The sequence below is a fragment of the Melanaphis sacchari genome, unplaced genomic scaffold (assembly GCF_002803265.2).
Source record: "Melanaphis sacchari strain LSU unplaced genomic scaffold, SCAv2.0 Contig2_pilon_pilon, whole genome shotgun sequence".
NCBI lineage: Eukaryota > Metazoa > Arthropoda > Insecta > Hemiptera > Aphididae > Melanaphis > Melanaphis sacchari.
In genome coordinates, this window is record NW_020271173.1 from 5795115 (window position 1) to 5809363 (window position 14249).

A 14249-nucleotide genomic window follows, 5' to 3' on the forward strand; every position below is an offset into this window, starting at 1 on the left:
ATGTGTAGAAAATATATACAAGTACTAACATTTAAGTACCACAAAAAAAATTGAAGAATTGAGTTATTGAATAATTTTACTACCTTAAAGTTATAAACAAAACAAAAATAAGACTGGTCGTAAGAAAAATTATTTTATCTCTATTTTGACAGTTTTCGAAAGCCACTTTTTTCAATGATAACAATCAGATTTTCTCTTTCGGTTTATGTAAGCACTTTGTAATAGCCATAAAAACGAATTCGATAGTTTTTTATCGCGGTTATTTTCACCATGCCAATACTCTATATGGCTTTTGGAAGTTTTTTATGGAGTCAAAAATACATCTGAGGATATAGTATATACAAACAAGATTAAATAAAAACGTGTACAAAATAAACAGCTAAACAATTATTACTTATTCTTATTATGGCAGTCAGAACTCAGAATTTATTTTTAAGTTATTTTAAGGTACATTTTTTGAACAGAAAAAATTAATAGAGTCTATAACATGGTAATTTGGTGAATATAAACTATACTTTACGTTAAAACATGAATACTGAAGTGCTACTGAATCACACAAAACTCCTACAAAAATATTTAGCTAAATACTTATATTAACCAGAAAAGATTATAAATCATAAAAAAAATTGTGAATTGTCTACTGGTAAGTTGAAAAACACTACAGGTTAGGTTTTTCAAACATTAATAATATACCTTTATAATCAATTTAAATTTGAACAGTGATAGGAAAATTGTTTTTAATAATTGTATTAATTTTATTATTAGCTAAGGATATTTTCAAGCAAATCTTTTTGAAGTGAAAGTGGCTTAACGCAGATTTTATTCATTTTAATTTACTATTGCTAGGCTCATGCATATTTAAATTATATGATTGAAAAATTCTCTAACTTGATGTGTTAAAAAACTGATATGAAAACAGTATAAAAAATCCATTTTAGAAAACGATAATATAAATATAAATTACGAACTCCTCTATTGTTATAATAATACAAGTATATACAAATGTATAATTTTTCATATTGTTCAAAATGTTTATAAAGGATGGATAAAAATTATAAAAGTTAATCCTCTTTGTGAGTAAACTGATTACTATTTCCGAAAATCAAAGTCTAGTATACTAAAATATGTATAGAAAAAATAATCAAGATCATCCCAAGACTTTCGTCATCAATTTCGACAAAAAGTAAACTGAAGTTTACCCGTTGTAAAAAATATATCTTTATTAGATCGTCTATTATAAATGCAGTTGTAACTTTTATTTTCGTGATATTCATTCTTATGCTTTTCGATGTAAAACTTACGAACAAAAAGTTATGATGGGTGAGGAAGAAGAGGTGTGTTTTTTACTCCACTCGGTTTCTCGAGTTAATAATAATAATGGATATAGCTGAAGAAAGTGCGTAATGAAATATGCCAAAGGCACACGTTGATTAAATCAACAGTTTCGTGGTAAACGACAAACTCAATATGACAAGTAAGGATAAAAAACGACATAATTTTAAACGTTGTCGCGACTAACGGGGTTTATAGATTAACATAATTTTTTTTTTCATATAATTTATATAAAATTACACACAACTTAACACTTTCCTATGCAATACTTCATACTTAAATTAAATAATTAACTGATTAAGAACATTTCTGGTAATATACCAAATTCATATCATGTATGTACTCTGAATTTACACAAATCAAATTTCGCTAATCGACATTAGAAATAACAATTTATTTTACGTTTATTTCGTACCTTATCTAAATAATTAATCATGTTAATTGTTTGACTTCGTAATGATTATTATCTTTGTATTAAATTCTACAACGACATAATTTTAATTTCGTTGTTTATATTAAGTAGATTTGTAAATTTTGATTAAATTCAATTACTTATTGATTTTCGTAATAGTTATTCGAAATACTACTGCACTAAATTATAGTAAAGTATTTATCAAAATAATTCTCTCACTCTGAAAGAACTTTGGGAATTAAACGGGTTTTTGTCATCAACCAATTAAATGTACATCATTCATATCGAGGGTCGTATGTATTTTGACGGCTTTCTGCCCGGATTAAATCACCGACGTGTCCATTAACACGGACCATCAGATTCATACCTCTTAGTTGTCTTCTATAATATTATTATAACATTATATGTAAATTTAAATCCATCAATCAATGTACATAATATACATACTGATATTATTATAGTATATATCGGTAGCATAACCTGACACATATTTAATGAATATTTCTTGACAAAGGAAATTCAATAATATATGTTTTTATTTCCGTAAAAGTATCATTCAATAATAAGCTATTAGATCATTAGAATTACATTAAACCAAAGAATGTGTTATTCAACTAGTGAAATCTGTCTAAACATTATAACATAAATCAGGTGTATACTCTGCCTTTTTTTTTTTTTTTTTTGTAGCATACATTTTTTTATAACAATATATTATATTATTCACCACCATATACAGGTAATTAAAATTTCTACAGGATGTAGAAGTTTAATATTCATAAATTATAATGCAAATAAAACAATTAAAAATATAATTGGTTTTTAAGAGAGGGCATTATATAAATGAATCACAAATTAAAAATAGAATAACAGCTTATATAGATTTTGAAGATGTACAACTTAAAATGTAAGTTGGTAGAGTTTAGCGTGAGATTACGCAGAACAACCGATTTTTGTAAGGTCACGACAAGTTTCTCGATGGATAGACTTGATAAAGTATATTACAGCATTTCTTAAACTGTGTTCCGAGAAACCCCAGGGTTTCGCGAAGATCATTTCAGGGTTCTACGGAGCTTAAGTAATTTTCTTGAAAATGTTGAGAAAAATTACTTTAAAATGTTTGTACAACTTTCATCTGCAATACTAAGAATATTTGTAATAATAAAAAGCAATATCACTTATCTCATTAAAATTATAATTTAGTCTAATTAAAATAATTTAAGTATTATTATAATTATTTATTTTAACATATTTTATGAATCAAATATCTTTAACACATTATTATTGAATGAAATAGTTATAATTTTTATTGAAAATAATCCTAAAAAAGCTAAAAAAAAAGTAGGGGTTCCACGAATAAAAAAAGTTTAAGGAATGCTGGAGTACAACATTAAGTTGAGTGGAAAGCTACTTCGACAGCGCACCGCGCATACCCTCACAACTATTTTTGTTAAATATATTTATAGTGTTTACATTTTTAAATTAAAGATCATCATAGGTGTTTCAAGTTAAATACAGTTTAGCTTAAATAATCGGCTACTACCAACACTTGCTGCTTCAAAAATTGTTTTCTAATAACACACACAGAACTATTTCCTTGTTTATGGACTGCCGTTTAAAATATCATACAACACCAAAAATAAATTTATAATCATCACTATAATATTCAAAATAAAATAACATTAATTATAATAAGCACAAAAAAGGAAATCCCGAAATAAATTGGAGTAATTTCCAGTTTCTTAATCCAATACTTAAAAAGACAATGTATACAACTGCTATATTTAAAATAAAACGATTTTAAATGTATTAATGTAATGTAAATAATACAAAAACTTTATTCAACTGGCTATCGACTTGGTAGTTAAATATGTACAAATAATAATAATAATAAACATCCATTACAAAAAAATTAAAAAACTTTAAAAACGTTTCAATATATTATTAAAATCGATAATATTTAGTCACATAATTTAGTTTGACAAGATACCTTTAAGATATCTGCAAAATAACCATTAAAATATTAATTTATTATTATTATTATTATTATAATCATCATTATTAAAATTACTTATTAGTTATTAAATTTATAATTATTGCGTTTAACATGTGGGAGCTATGCAAACTGTTAAAATACACAAATGGTCAATATTGGATTTTATATTTATACATGCCACAAATGTTAATTACTCTGCAAGTTTACTTGTAATTTACCTACCTGTCATACGCAATGCATATAATTTTGTTATGTTATATATTCCATTTGATTTTACTCAAAACCCAATAACAATGCAATCATTTCATGTTTGACTATTTCCACTACCTACGTATACACTGCACCAAAACAATTTAGTTATGTACGCTATCTATACATTCACTCAGTATTTTATAATTATTAATTATATATTAAGTGATATTTAGTAACAAAGATTTTTTGAGTAAATTGTAAGTTATATTATTTGCAAATCAAGCAAATAAATAGGAAAAATGCTATTATTGTTTTAAATTGAATTAAAAATTCAGTTGAAAGAAAAACTGAAAAATAAAATAATTTAACTTAGATATTTCACAACAGAATAATAATTGTTTGCAAATCATAGTAAAAAAACACCTATAATAAACACTAAACTTGATCTACCAAAATTAAATACTAAAATAAAAACATATTTTAAGCTTTTATTTATTTTCTAAGTTAATAATTATACTATACCAAAATTTAACATTCTAAAGATTAGTATTTTTCAATTTTAATTGCATGGAAAATTGTTTTTTTTTTTTTAATGTTAGAAGGGTTTTTACATGGTATCAGGTGTTTTTGGTGGCGACGTAAATTTTAATGCTACCAAAATAATGACCTGATGATAACATCACGTGCCACTGAGTTTGCTCTAAAGGGATTAAGGATCGTATGAGCAAAGCCTTTTTGGTACGAGACAGGTGCAAAATGATAAAACTAATTTAATTAAACGTTTAGACATTTTAATGTTTACCATTTACTAGAGTAACTAGTAACAGCGCATAATTATTTTGTCATGGCTTCTATTAAAAAACAAATTTAATTCAAGTCGATAAGAACTTTGGACTCTCTTAATGAAATATTATATTCATTTAAAATTAATTAAATATCCATAACACATGTGCGAATTTAAAATCTTATTTATATACCTGATGGTACATACTACTAGCGTCTCAAAATGCAATCTATTATTTTTATAAAGCATAATATGACTGGCGTGTAGGGCAAGTAATAACTATGATGTCAATCTTATTTATAATGATTGAAATATGTTTGTTGTGGGTACGGAAAATACATAAAAAAATAAAATAAATTATATTTATATTATAATTTGTTTTGCATACACGACATATAATATATTTATATAATTATTGTTATAAGTGATTATGAAAATCATTTTAATATATAATGATAAAATCCTTAATTTGTGTAACTTTATTAGCAAAATAAAAATAAATCAATAAAATAGCTTCAAATATTAATATGACTACGTAAATAAACTAGTGATGAAAAAATATGAAAAGCGTATTTTTTTTTTAATATCAAATAAAAAATAATAAATATAAATTACAGTTGAAACATAAAGAGTTTTAGATTACAGATTCCTCGAGGAAGCCCAATGTAGTATAAAAAACTGTAAAAATGTTTACTCGAGAAATCTAAAATATTTAATATACTCGCATATTCATAATTTTTGCCTCCCGTTTTAAAATAATATAATTAAAACCTTTAATCAAACCCTTTTCTATAGTATGTTAAAGTTAATTTAAGTTTACGCTTACACTTCGATTAAGGCAAAATAAAAAAAATAAAATGTAGATAAGTACCAAGAATAATGTGTGTTAAACAATTAAACAAAAAAATAATCTCTCGAAAAAATGTTTTCCAGTCAAGTTAATAAAAACATATACAGTGCACTAAATAGATCTTTCAAATTTAATATTGGTAATTTTATTAGTTATAATTAGTTATGATTAACTTAGTTCGATACATCAATATAAAAATTTACAAATATAAGAAGATATAGAATGATAATAATTGTTTATACAATACACTTTTTACGATATGTGAAGTACTGCAAATGAAAAGTTTTGATTAAATTTGATAGCATGCGTATAGTTTATGAACTATTAAGTAAAATAAAAATATTCTAATCCGAGAAAAAAAACGAACCATTTATCAACTATAAGACCTTATTTTTTTCTTTCGATGAACTTTTGCATTCAAATGTTAAAGTTCTCTTTTATAATTTTAAAACTTTTAAGCTTGTGAATATCGCACAAATGACGTGATAAGAGCAAAGATAAATACAACAATAATATGTTCTAACCTGAATTATACTGGTTAAGTTTATTACATTTTGTCAAGTTTTCTTGACGAGTTTCTGCAAATGTTTTAAGTGCGCGTAATCCAACCCAGAAACCTACGTCAACGTTTATAATTACCCTATTTTTCGTCGGAAAGTGCAAGGGAGAGTAAACAGATAAGATAGGTCGACTGTCAAGTGACGTGCGGAAGACAAAACGAGAAGAACATGATAATCCGATTGCCGAACCCTACCAACGCGGTACTACGTTTTGTTCGTCGACGGAAGAGGTTACACGCAGAGAATGAGAGCGGAAGAGAGAGACGGGAGAAAACAAGGTAAATACACTAATGAAATAAGCCATGGGACACTGGCGCACTTTAAAGGCCGTTAATACCAGTAGCTCCTGAGCTGTATGGGAAACGAATTCGGTTACCTAGGGAAAGACCTTGGGGACTTCGAGAGAAAACTGAGTATAAATGATGAAAGAGAGAGAAAAAGCTTTTGTTTTCAGTGATTGTAAAACGGTGGATTACTCACCTAAAGCAGAGGTCTAAAAAAGATAACTAAATGTTCAGAAGGAAAGAGGTTAGCAAATCCCAATGTGGTATGTAGGTATTCGTATATATTTATATATTGTACATGAATACTTTAGGGATTTCTACGTGTCTCAATGACAAATGAGAACTTTTTGGTTCAAATGTATTTTTCTCATAATGTAATTTTATCTATAAATACCATACAAATATTGATTTGATACATTTACAAATAGTCATACACTCGTAGTAAACTATTTTAGTCTGATAAAGTATATTAGTTTTAAGTCGAATAAATTATTCCACAATAAGGCCATTAAATAAACTTTCAAAATATATTATGAGGGTAAGATTAAACCTATGATTTGGGGAGTATGGAGGTGTACAATTAACAATACGTAATACAGAAATTCTTGCCACAGCGGGATGAAAGTAGAAAATGCACAGGAGCATAAACGATGGTACGTTTGCGTTAGTGATTTATACGCACGTGGTCTCACAACTTATTAAAATTGTTAAAATGTATTCTCTTCGAAGAATTGTAATTCTGCTGACAACTGTTTGCTTTATAAAAAACAATATATGAATCATATTTACCTATTTGATCTGCAAAAGTAAACAAAAACATCAGAAATTGAATAAAATTATTTTTTAAAAATTATTTAAGATACACAATGGCGTGTATATATGTATTCCATAAATTTAATTTTTTCAATATTTAAATTATTGAAGCGTAGTTTTTGTTATTACATTACATAATACTATAGTTTTATAGGAATTATACAAAAACTATAACAAAACAAATCGTAAAAATATTTCAAATAAATTATTAAGTAAAATAAAAACATAATAAAGCAACAATACGAGTATTGTACACGTTATCAAAAATATCAATTATTATTATAACTTTTCATTTAATATAATATAATATAAATAAAATAAAGTATTGATTTTCACATAATATCGTGGCTAATGTTTAAATGCACTCACATCAATTTTAACAAATAATTTATGAGTAAAACGTAAACATAATGAATTCAAATAAAGGTGATTTTAATAATAATCAAAATATTGATAGAATTTCAAATATTTTTTTTATATTCTATATTGAAATAAAACAAATATAGTACAAATGTATAATGCTTTTCGATTTACGATATTTGGGTATTTGCGTTTGACAGTAAAATTATTTATTTAAATAATAAAAAAAAAAAAAAAATAGTAAAGCAAGTGAGAACTTTGTTAGCCACCAAAAGTGTTAAACAAATATATTAAGGTTCGCTAACTTTAAATAAAATATAAATTGTAAATGCGTACAAGAAATTACCTTTATGATTATTTTTTCTTAACGTATTTTATTTAGTGTAGGTATTACAATAAGCTAAAACTATTAAAAAAATAAAAATTACCATTATTAGAAACATCAGATAATATTTCTCTTTTAGTGACGCTAAAAACTGTTTATTTATGGTTTCACATTCGAGTGCTTTTCGTCGACATTCCCGCTAGTGTTTATCAAAAAATATTGGAATGACGAGCTGTCGATTGGATTGGAAAACACATTTCATACGCTTTTGCATCACTGCGACTACTCAGTATTTCATTGTTTATATAGAAGGAGAGGATGCATTTATTATTATAACTTTTTTTTTTTTACATGCATAGGGTGTCAGAGAAAATCTGTAAACGAAATATATGCGAAAATAAATCCCTCTAAACTGAATTAAATAAACACATCGGGGTGAAACAAATCATATTATTTCTATATGATATCATATTTTTATTTTCTATCGTGTCACAAGCATTTTCAATGAAAAAAATTAAATGAAAGTTGAAACCCTTTTTCCAGGCCGATTATATTAGTAAAGAAATTGTATTTTTATGAACGATGATGCAATAAATCACGTTATATAAGACGTTTTAAGTGAATAGGTATAATTATTAAGTGTATCTAAAATGTACATACAATTTTAGTTATCGTATAGGTATTACTTTATGTGTAATATTTTATTAATGCGATTACGATATTTTTCCAAAAAAAATTCTAAATTCAAACTAAATCGTTTCAATTTTAATTTCATGTTTATCTATTTATTTTTTGTGAGTAAACACCGCGATTTTAACACTAATAACTAATACAAATTCAGTGCATACAAATCTAAGTAATTTATGTGGATGATTGATGAGTGTAGAGGTATGTACTCAAACGTCTCAAACTACCTTTATAATGACAAATCCACCTCATCGCCTTTTTATTTATTTATTTTTTCGTTCGAAGACTCGACTAATTGGATCAATTATAACTAATAATATTGACCGTATTAAAAAAAATATTGTAATAGGATTTTTCATTTTTTTAATATATAATAATAATAATATATTGTACTGTGTAAACAAGACCCTAGCCTTGGGGACGATTTCCCAAGGGTCGGAGTGTGTACGGTATGTTATGCAATCTACTCGTTGTGTAAAGGAATGAACGAGGAGATGAAAAAAAATAAAATAGAAGACGTTGTTGATTTTGTTAACGATATGTATACAATATACATGTACACCCACAGAAGTTTCTTTGGGACATTGTACATACGCATCCGCCTCGGTATACGCCAAGCCAATTCTGTGTGTCGTTAGTCAACTGACGTATAAAAGCTAATTTTATTATTGTATGAAATTAGAGACACGACATATTATAATATGTTTTATTGAATTTTCCCCATCTATAGTCATACAATAAGATCATGAGATAAATTTTTAATCCTGTGCTATTCTCCACAGACAAATCAATAAAGATATATCATTTTTTCATATTGAAATATTTATTTTTTATACTATCATAACTTTATGCAGTAGTTCTAATATTTATCATTTACTTATTATATTTTTCAATCATACTTTCTAGTATTATAAAAATATTTAAATACATGATATTATAAAAACTGAAAAATAGGTAGGTACATACCTACTATTGTACAAATCAAATATTAAGCACACACACGGCCACACGTAGAATGCAGTCATTTCATAACACATTAAAAATATAATAGTAATCCGAAATTCTTAGAAATTCTTAGAATAATATTAATCTACATAATAACTAATAAGTATTTATGAGACATTTAATTTTTAAATAATATTCCACAATTAAACTACGGGTCATCAAACGAGATTTTTGGTTTTTTTCTTACATTAAGGAGTTATATAGTTCTATTGTAATATATGTTTTTAATATCAAAGGCCCTGGGTCCATTTTACATTTACACAGACGGATACTGACAATAAATTCATGTATTTGCCTCTTTTCGTCTTTAATTTATAACGCATGTTTTTAAAAAAAGCGTTCGTTATATCCGTTTCATATTTCTATTCGTTCCCCGACTATACAACATTACGAATTCTAATTTAAAATTTCCACCAAATTTTTTTTTCTTCAGGAAAGGAGATATGGCATCCGTCTTCAATATTGTCGACTCGGTGGGAAACCGATGCTTAGACCAATTTATCCAATAATAAGCTGTCTAACGTGAGTGCGTGACGTACTTAGCTAACGTTTTAAATATATATTTAATGATATCCTAATGATCCTATAATGCATTTTAACTTAAAATATTGTTCAGATGGTTTTTTATATGCCATGGTTCTTTTGAGAGAGCTACAAGGACCTACAGGTTGTTGAGCGAGAGAAAAGATAATACCAAGAATATTCGTTTTTTTTTCAATATTATTGTACTCTGGTTTCTAAAAAAAATTGTTTTCGAGTATTCCCGTACAAATAAAACCAATAAGAGAGTTAGAAGAGGGAAAAAAGGTTACGGGAAAAGGCAAAGTAAAAACCCATACGAATAAAAAAATGAGATTTTAGGTATTCTAACAGGTAAAAGTATAGATTATAACGATTGTCATTAACATTTTTCTAAAGATCTACGCTACAGTTGTCTATATTCTACTTGTTACTACCCATATTATTATTTTAGACCACATAAGGGACTGTATAAAATGCAATTGATTTTAAATTACCTATGTATTAAACAATTATAATTGTTGAGCTATTAAAATTTAGTAAATTATTGTATCATAAATCATAATAGTAAAAGCTATAAATTAACCCATGAAATAATTTTAATAAAATCTGGTTTTTTTTGTGAATAATAAAATATTTCTATTATTTTAATAACTTTTATTTTGTGTTTTAAAATGGAGGGGGGTATGAAATATAAATTCAAAAATTATTAAAAGTATTTAATTTTTTTATTACAATTGAATATTACATTACAGTTTATGGAACCACGTACATTATTATTTAGTTATCTTTATAATTCAAAACTATTTATAAGCTTAATCAGTGACGTAATTTTTGTGGCAGGGAGGCAAGTTATCATCTTCCTCTACAGATATATCCACAGTTCAAAAAATCATTAAATTTTCTCGAAGAAAAAATGTAATATATTTAACGTAAATTTATAAGGTAAAAATATTATTTTCCACAAATTATTGCTTAAAGTATATTTATTCCACGTTTCTTCTGCTGTTTAACAAGTTGACGTATTGACAACGTTGTCTACCGCATTATCTGGGTTATAAAAATAACCAATGGTATATTATTTCATAAATTATGATTACGTGTTTATCATCACATTTATTTTTACAAACAACTCAATATAGACTTCTGTTAGCTTTTCTAACAAACTCTGGTTTATGTAGTTAATAATATTTAATAACATCGTAGGTACCCTATGATTTATTTTCAAGCCATAAAATGAGTTTGAAGAATTAGGTATGTAAAAACAAATAACTAAGTTATGATTTTGTTAAATAAATTATCCCCTCAACTCAAACTTTTTACCTAGTTATGCCACTAAGCTTCTGTGAATATTTTTTTAAATATTTACAGGCTTACAGCCATGTTTACATATCTAATATTTTTTTGCTTTAAACTAATACAAGCATACTGTGAATACGATGTCATAAAAATGTATTGTCAAGCAGTTTATAAGCTAATTTAATGTGCATTTTACGAAAAACACATTACTGGACGAGAATATTTATTTTACAACTATTTACCTAATTGGTTTACTGCAACTATTCATAAAACTATGTCGTATTTATTATTATTCAGGTATTATATTATATCACTTATAAATTATAACTAATCCTCTCGCTTTTAAACACATTTCTTATAATTTCCTAGTATGATTTTCGTCACACCTATTTATTTTAATACTTTAAAAATCAATAAAATTATTGCGATTATCGAAACTTATCTTGATCTTTGACTTCTCTTTGTAATCGTGTATTTTGAGTATTTTTGTTCGCCGTGAACTGAATATTAATTAACTTTGAAGTATAATATAATTAATTATTACTGCATGTTAACTAACTGTTATTAAAATAAAATATATAAATAAACATATCATGTCTGTACTTTTTTGTCTCATAAAAAATGTTTACGTCTGGAATATAATAATGAATATAATAATGCTATATGGTAATTGATAGTTTATCACTCAAATACCACATAATATTAATCCATTTTTACAATACGTAAATACATATTATTATTATAAATATTAATCAGTGCACATTGTACCTACCATAAGATGTTTAAACGACATCGATTATTATACAGAGTCAATCAGTGAAATGGGATGATTTCAATGTTTAATTATTATTTAAAAAATTAATTTATTTTAATTTTAATAAATATAAATACAAAGAATAAGAGTTACTATTTTATGTCCAGTACAAAAAAATACTATTTTTTTATGTACTACGTTTGCAAATGATCTCCATTGCTATTTATGCATTCTTATATATTTATTTCCTTGGTCATTTGCAAACGTAGTACCTACATAAAAATATTATTTTTTTGTATTGAACATCAAATAGTATCTTTTATACTTTACTCGTATATTTATGAAAATGAAAATAAATTCATTCTTTAAATAATAATTAAATATTGAAAGCATCCCGTTTCACTGCCGGATCCTGTATTTTCACGTAGGGTAAATAGGTAGATATAAAATATGTGCTTTGACAAAAAAAGACAAATATCGGAATAGGTAATAAATAATAATAATAATTCATAAAAATACTATTATGTTCTTTCTGTGCGCATAGTATAGCATTATTATTATATTTTATCATGATCCTTCAATCTTCCTAAATGTTATCATATTTTATTATAAATATAATAATTTATATTGATACAATATTATTGACTATTGTATTTTATTATATTTTAATGTCATACTTGATACAACGCGCTGCACCCATACGGTATTTATATTAACGAACACTAGAAAATCATTTGAGAAATATAGTGTTACTAATACACAATATACTAACTTTTTTATAATATGTAAATCGTGCAATAAATTATTGCCAGCACGTACGAAATGGGAGTTGCGCGAGGTATGGGTATAAGTAAAAAATACATCACTTTACAGGAAACGAAAAAACTTTCTCATTTCAATATTTTAGTATTGACTGTAGTAACGGATTGTAATAGTTTTATTAAGATATAAAAAAAAAAATTCAACAATTGTTTAAATTTTGACATTAAAAATTACGGTTGTTTGCAATGTATTTTATAATAATTGAATTGCTATAAACATGGACAAAACAAATACTTGTTTAAATAATTATTTTATATTTTTGTAATATTTTTAGAAATAATTTTAGCAAAAAATACTACATTTAAAATAATACATGTTAGGTAACTTTTTATGGTACATCAATAAATGTCATATTTACAATAAATGCTAATATTTTATTATAATGTTGTATTCAATAGAATAACATACGATTACGGACTCATAAAAATAAAAATACCTTATTAGGTAATACTCTTTTAGAAATAATAATGTACTAGCCTTCTATACATTATGCCACTGAACGACTGAACATATTATTATACAGTAGAAATATATATAGATAGACACAAAAAATGAAATGGTGTGGTTATATTATATTATGAAAAAATGTATTATATAATATTTGAATTCCTTATGAATAAACAATAAGAAAAAAAATTTCTTTGAACACTGCAAAAAGGCTCCGGGGAGATTCGAACTCCCGATCTCCTGTTTACTAGACAGGCGCTTTAACCAACTAAGCCACGGCGCCAGTATACCCGACTGGCGATATACTAAGCATAAAAAGTAAACGACTGATCTAATAACTTTAATTTAAAATAAACATTTTTATAGGTAATAACTATATGATTTGTATGTACTACAAAAATATGACATCCCACCACTTTTAACGCGTGTTAAATGTATATAGTTTATTTTGTAATTAAAAACAAGAACATTAATATCATTAATTTTATTGTTTCCACACTTACCTATGTATTAAATATTAATATCTTAATTGTTCTTGTCCAATAGTTTTTATTAGATTATTTATTTTTTATAATCTTGCCAAGTTTACTATATTTTAATATATAAATTGGTGACAATACTTTAAAAAAAAAAAAAAAAATGCTAGATAATCAATTACTTCTTAATTGGTTCAATTTCACTAGGTACAGTCTAAAACACAATGTTAGTAGGTATAGCTTCAATCCAATCTATCTAAATAGTCTAGAAAATTCATTGTATTTAATAAAATATAATAAATTATAATATTCTACTAAAAACTAAAATCGTTTGA

The 14249-nt window shown here is 25.5% G+C and overlaps 1 protein-coding gene and 1 non-coding gene across 3 annotated transcripts in view; both read right to left on the bottom strand.

The window, feature by feature from the left end:
- LOC112596121 (discoidin domain-containing receptor 2-like) overlaps positions 1 to 14249 on the bottom strand; it is a 212128-nt gene that overhangs the window by 132929 nt on the left and 64950 nt on the right. The gene's annotated exons all lie outside the window — the stretch shown is intronic.
- Trnat-agu lies at positions 13648 to 13721 on the bottom strand. Its single transcript has one exon. It is a non-coding gene; the product is annotated as a tRNA-Thr (tRNA).